Raw genomic sequence first — 6,568 nt, 5'->3', positions numbered from 1 at the left:
GGAGAGCCTGGAGTGCAAGTCAAGAAAGCTCCGAGGGCCCCACGAGATAGGAGGGAGCGCCCCCCCTTAGGGCGCGCCCCCTGTCTTGTGGGCCCCTCGGGTGTCCACTGACGTACTTCTTCCTCCTATATATACCTACGGACCCCGAAAACATCCAGGGGCACCACGAAACACAATTTCCACCACCATAACCTTATGTATCCGCGAGATCCCATCTTGGAGCCTCCGCTGGCACTCTACCGGAGGGGGAATCGACCACAGAGGGCCTCTACATCAACATCCTTGCCCCTCCTATGAGTTGTGAGTAGTTTACCACAGACCTACGGGTCCATAGTTATTCGCTAGATGGCTTCTTCTCTCTTTTTGGATCTCAATACAATGTTCTTCCCCTCTCCTGTGAAGATATATTCGATGTAATCTCTTTTTGCGGTGTGTTTGTCAAGATCCGATGAATTATGAGTTTATGATCAGATTTATCTATGGTTATTAATTGAATCTTCTCTGAATTCTTTTATGTATGATTGAGTTATCTTTGCAAGTCTCTTTGAATTATCGGTTTGGTTTGGCCTACTAGATTGATCTTTCTTGCCATGGGAGAAGTGCTTAACTTTGGGTTCAATCTTGCGATGTTCTTACCCAGTGACAGAAAGGGTTGCAAGACATGTATTGTATTGTTGCCATCGAGGATAACAAGATGGGGTTTATATCATATTGCATGAGTTTATCCCTCTACATCATATCATATTGCTTAATGCGTTACTCCGTTCTTATGAACTTAATACTCTAGATGCATGCTGGATAGCGGTCGATGTGTGGAGTAATAGTAGTAGATGCAGGCAGGAGTCGGTCTACTTGTTTTGGATGTGATGCCTATATACATGATCATGCCTAGATAACGTCATAATTATTCGCTTTTCTATCAATTGCTTGACAGCAATTTGTTCACCCACTGTAATACTTATGCTCTCGAGAGAAGCCTCTAGTGAAACCTATGGCCCCCGGGTCTATCTATTATCATATTTGCTTTCAATCTACTTTTATTTGCATCTTTACTTTCTTGCATCCATATTATAAAATACCAAAAATATATTTATCTTATCATACTATCTTTATCAGATCTCACTTTTGCAAGTGGCCGTGAAGGGATTGACAACCCCTTTATTGCGTTGGTTGCGAGTTCTCAGTTTGTTTGTGTAGGTGCGTGGGACTTTTGAGGAGCCTCCTACTGGATTGATACCTTGGTTCTCAACAACTGAGGGAAATACTTACGCTACACTTGCTACATCATCCTCTCCTCTTCGGTGAAAACCAACGCTAGCTCAAGACGTAGCAAGAAGGATTTCTGGCGCCGTTGCCTGGGAGGTCTTCGCTCAAGTCAAGACATACCAAGTACCCATCACAAACTCATCTCCCTCGCATTTACATTATTTGCCATTTGCCTCTCGTTTTCCTCTCCCCCACTTCACCCTTGCCGTTTTATTTGCCCCCTCTTTCCCAATCTCCTCCTCTTTTTGCTCGTTTGCCTTTTTGTTTTCTCATGTGTTAGTTCGTTCACCTTGTCACTATGACTAGTCTCTTATCTTCTCCGTTATCTCCCGAGAATGAAGTTTTAAATTTTAAGCAAAGGGAGGGAGAAAATCTAAAAGACGCTTGGTATAGAATTTGCAATGCTCTTAATAGATCTACCAGGAAACAATCTACTTCAGTTCTTCTTCGTAATTTTTATGTAGGTGCTAATCCTTGATTTAGATATATCCTTGATACCATTACCGGAGGGAATTTTTTGGGTAGCCATACTTTTGATTCTTACAATGCTTTAATAGATTTATTTGGCTCACCACCTCCTTTGATTAATGGAACTATGTTAACTTTGGAGCATGTTATGCAAAGACTTGAAATTATTTAAACCTATAAGGATGCTAGCCGACCCTCCACCACGGAGCTCCCCCTATTTCCTCCACTCTGGGCCATTGGATCTGATCTTTTTCTCTCTTGTGCGTTCGATCTTCACCTTTCGGTAAATTTCGTTTTCACCATGCAGTTCTTCTCTCATCCAATGACCTGTGGGCTCGTCTCAGCTATGTATTGGCTGGGTCAACCGTCCCAGGTGCACCAGGTTTTGGCCAATCCACAACTCGCACGCTGCATCCAATCCTGGCCCAATCCCACGCCCTGCCCCTTTCCCGTCCAATCTCTAGTCGCCACACCCTTCCTCCTCCCGCACGAACCCTAGCAAACGCCAGCCGCCACCCTCACTCCTCCCAGCCGCCTCCACGCTCTCTCCCTCCTCCTCCATCCTTCCGCATCTCATCCATATCACCGGATCCAAGGCGTGGGAGCACGGAGGCGAGCTTCTACGGTGGCGACAGGAGACTGCAGGCAAAGGGCGACCCCATGGATCCGTGTCTAGCCCTCCTAATACCGGTTCCCATGGATCCGAGGCCTGCGGGCACGGAGGCGAACTGCCCCGGCGGCGGCGGCAACTGCAGGCAAGGGGCAATGGTGGCGGTGCTTGATCTGATCTGCAGGAGAGGGAGAAGATGATAGGGAGAGAGAGATGGAAGGAGAGGAGGAATAAAGGGAGAGGAAGAGAAGAGGGAGGTGCGGCGTCGGCCGGGCGAGGGTCACCGGCCGGTGCTGGCGAGGTCGAGCGCGACCTGGCGGTTGGTGGTGGCAAAAACGGCATAGAAGTCCACCACTGTGAGCTGCTCGAACCGTATGCGCCCGCCGGCTTCCTTTCCCCTTCTGGTGGCCCCTCCCTACGTGATCTCCTTCCTTCAATCTCTTGTGTTGCTTCTCTTCCTGTTCCTCCCCGTCCATGCCTTAATCCAAAAATATCAATTTGTTGATGCTTCATACATGTGTGCAATTCCTTAATTATAAGTCCCAGTTTATGCAACTTTGAGAATGAAGACAATGACGGGGAGGAGGGCTTGCCTTTTCCTCGGAGAGGAGGTCGACCGTTGGAGGTGACGAACCCTTACCGAACTTCTTACAGAGGCTTGATTTGTGTGTGTTACTCCTTAATCTCTGTGTGAAGTTCAGATTTCTAATCACCATCTTGGTGCTTGCTGGTTTCAGGTTTTGTGAGGGAATGAAGCAAAACAGCAGGAAGGAAATAGAGAGGGTAGTGTGTCATCATGCACAGAGTCTGCCTTCCATTGGCGTGTGCACAACAAGGACCATGCATTGGAACATCAAATTCAACCGGCTTACAAGTTGAAGAGAAGGTTACGTATGCTTTCTGTGAGCAGTACTGAGTAATCTAATGATCTGCTCCATGCAATCTAAGAAAAATAAATGTGCAAGCCATTTCTGATAGAAGGTCTGGGTATCAATTATTTTTGTTTGTGTCTACAAGCTTTTGACTTTGTTGCCTGGTCTACTGTTTATTTGCAATATTGGATACTCTTGCCATTTCTTGTGAATACTTTTTTTGTTTGTCGTACTCTCGATATACTGCATATTAACTCTATATTGCAGAATTTGTGAATATTCAGTACTTCACCGCGGTAATCTACAGGAAGGCAAGGATAACTATATTAAACATTTCATGAGATCCTTCCAATTATTGGCACAAACTCCTTTTCAAGATATTACGAGTGTGGTTGACTACCGGAGATTATCAGATGGAAATAACATACATCCTTCATCTTTGTTTAGAGGTTTAATTAGATGCACAAGCGTATATGATTCTGTGCCATATCCCTTTTCTATCCAGCTGCTGCATTCTTTTCTTTCATATGTGTTGTCATGGTCATTAGTTTATATTGTGTTAATATTCATGATATGGCCCAGAGTTGTTTTCCTTTTTTGCTCGTGCTTGCTGCTTGCATGATTGAACATCTGGTGTTTGGTCTGATCAACCATTTGTGTGCAGTAGTATTCGTTTTATCCTTGATCATGTGCGTGTGTACATCTAATGAAGTAGTTTTAATTGATATAAAAGTTTTCATTTATTGCAGCAATTTGATTTTAACCAGCCATGGTCTACAAGGAACATTAGGAGTAGACTATAATTTTCCATCTGGAAAGTGTTTTCTATGCAGAATTGGTTAGCATTATATCTAGATACAACGATTACTATTCAATAGATAATTTACATGTTGCCGCAAACTTATGTTTCTTGAACTATATAGACTGATGGTGATGATATATACTTATATGCCCATTATCGCTATATAGCTATTGTTCTCTACCAATGGTATGTTTGCAACTGCAACCCATATTCCAATGACCGCCACAGCCGAGAAGACATGTATCTGTAGGAAGAATCACCACGACGGACTGCATCTGCCTAGACGATTGTTGCAACGGCCATGATGAAGTGCATCTCTCAATTCCGGGATCAGCATGCTGGATGAATCCTCCTTGCCTGTTAAGTTGCAACGGTGCAACCAAACACCATGGAGGCTTCTGTATTAGGGACGGTGAATCTGCATCGACAGTGATGGATGGAAATTGCTCGCCCTCCTTCCTCCATAAACCACGGGGACCTTGTATAGTTGTATTAGCCTCCCCATCTATCCGTCAGGAAGCCCGGACTTTCCCTGCTATTGCTGTCGAAAACGCTACCATTGTAGAACATGAACTGAACTTAAGTGTGGCACATGGAGCTTCAGGTAACAAATCTAAAAGAACCAAAATTAATGTATGACATGTCTTTTGTCACAACGCCTCTCTCTTATTTTGTATGACCTACTGCATGTTCAATGGAGTGTACCAACTACCAAGTGCTAGAAGCATCACTATAGATTAATTATGTACCAGATCACTTTGCTTCAGCCTTTTAGGAGCATTTTTCTATATTACATACATGTTCGTGCAACACTGCCAAATACATATAGCCGGGAAATGCGGATGAATGGGGTTGGGTTTAATACACTCATAAAGAAAGCAAGTGTTCCTCTGTTTTTAAGTCAATTGCTTTTCACTGACCATAATCATATTCAATTCAGTTACTTGTAGATGAAGGTGCTTACTGATTCACTCTTTATGCAACACTCATCTTTTATACCTGAATGTGAAGATAACTTGAAGCCTCAAATGGGGATGACATTTGAAGGACTGAAGGCTGCGGAGGAGTTCTACAAGTCTTATTCACACCACTCTGGTTTTGGAGTTCGTATTGGACATCAAAAGAAGTTAGAAAATGAGGTCATTCACAATAAAAGCTACTGTACATGTTTGGTAATGATACCTACGAGATAGTATCATGGGTCGAGCACCAGTCATTGCCTTGTGTCACCAGATAAGCGTCATTTAATCAAATCAAATCGTTGAGTTAGTGAGAGGACAAAGAACACATTGTACATATGAAGCAAAGCAAGCAGAGCTCATTAATACAATTTTATTAGTTTTACTGAATGTTGAATTCTATGTAATGGATGAGAAGTTGTGTTTATTCTCCAATTATTTGTCCTATTTCTATCACATTTGATGTGTCTGTAATTACTTCCGAGTGGTATGTAGATGCTGTGAATTCCAGTTGTTTATGAAGGTTGGGAATTTCTTCTTGTTTATGAATGAGAATTTGGATGCACAGGCACCAGGTTTCAAAGGAGCAGGTAGCTTTTAATTCATGAATTCTTTGGGCTGCTAGCTACTGTTAGCATGTATCAGGTGAAGAAGCCTTGAAGATAAATCATACTAGCAACATTAGAGTTATATTACATCATGTAATATACGAGGAACACCTCAATTGCCAATAGGAACAAAGTAAAAATGAATTGGATCCAATTATAAACTCTGAAACTATGTGTACACACTCAACTGTATTAATCCACAGTTAGGAAGTCAATCTGCAATTATCACATATCTACATCAAAAAAGAACAAGGGAAATTCAGAGACATGGTCGATGTTGCTCTACAAAGACCAACGAAAATTTAGAGACATGGACGACGTTGCTCTGGAAAGGGTCCTAGGTTGTACTCGTTGTCCACGCGAGTCTACAACATGACGACGCCATCAGGTGGAGGGTCAGAGTGTACGTCGAAGGTGCATATGTTACCCCCATCGATGGCCTCAGCGACGCTGGCCAGCGATGAGGTCGACGGGTGCAGGTTGCGACCGGCGGTGGCCTTGGCGGCGGGTATCGGCAATGAGGTGGACGGGTGTAGGTTGTGGCCAGCGGGAGCCAAATAGGCGGAGGCTGTTGGAGGAATCATGATTGCGACGATGACGAAGTGGCGCATCTCATACGGGTGTTGAGCTCGTCGCCATTGGGAGGACCAGCGTGGGCAGAAGGATTTGGGACAGATTTGGGGTTCTGATATTTTCGATCGCGTATAGGTCCATTGCTTCAGCTGGTCTTTTTTTAGAAAATTCACACGTCTAACAAGGGTTTCAAGTGGGCTTTTTTTCTGTAAAATAAGGGCCAACTCACGAGAGGCTGAGGATTGCGATCGGACAAACGATGATAACCGGCTACATGGATGCACGAGGGTTGTTGGATGCATAAGATATGACGCCTCCAAACTTTGTTATCATCACAAAGAGTATAGTTCCATCGTAAGGTAGGAAACTTGAATTTTTTAGATAATTCTTACCATGTACCTAAATGATTT

At 43.7% G+C, this 6,568-nt stretch overlaps 1 long non-coding RNA gene across 1 annotated transcript; it reads left to right on the top strand.

Moving 5' to 3' along the window:
• The first annotated feature begins 2,127 nt into the window (after positions 1-2,127).
• Positions 2,128-5,433, top strand: LOC119277051. The gene is made up of 2 exons (XR_005136914.1): positions 2,128-2,969; positions 3,082-5,433. It is a non-coding gene; the product is annotated as an uncharacterized LOC119277051 (long non-coding RNA).
• Positions 5,434-6,568: the final 1,135 nt, after the last annotated feature.

Source organism: Triticum dicoccoides, chromosome 3B (genome assembly GCF_002162155.2).
Source record: "Triticum dicoccoides isolate Atlit2015 ecotype Zavitan chromosome 3B, WEW_v2.0, whole genome shotgun sequence".
Lineage (NCBI taxonomy): Eukaryota > Viridiplantae > Streptophyta > Magnoliopsida > Poales > Poaceae > Triticum > Triticum dicoccoides.
Note: the sequence above shows the minus strand (reverse complement) of the source record. Positions and strands in the feature narration are given on the sequence as shown.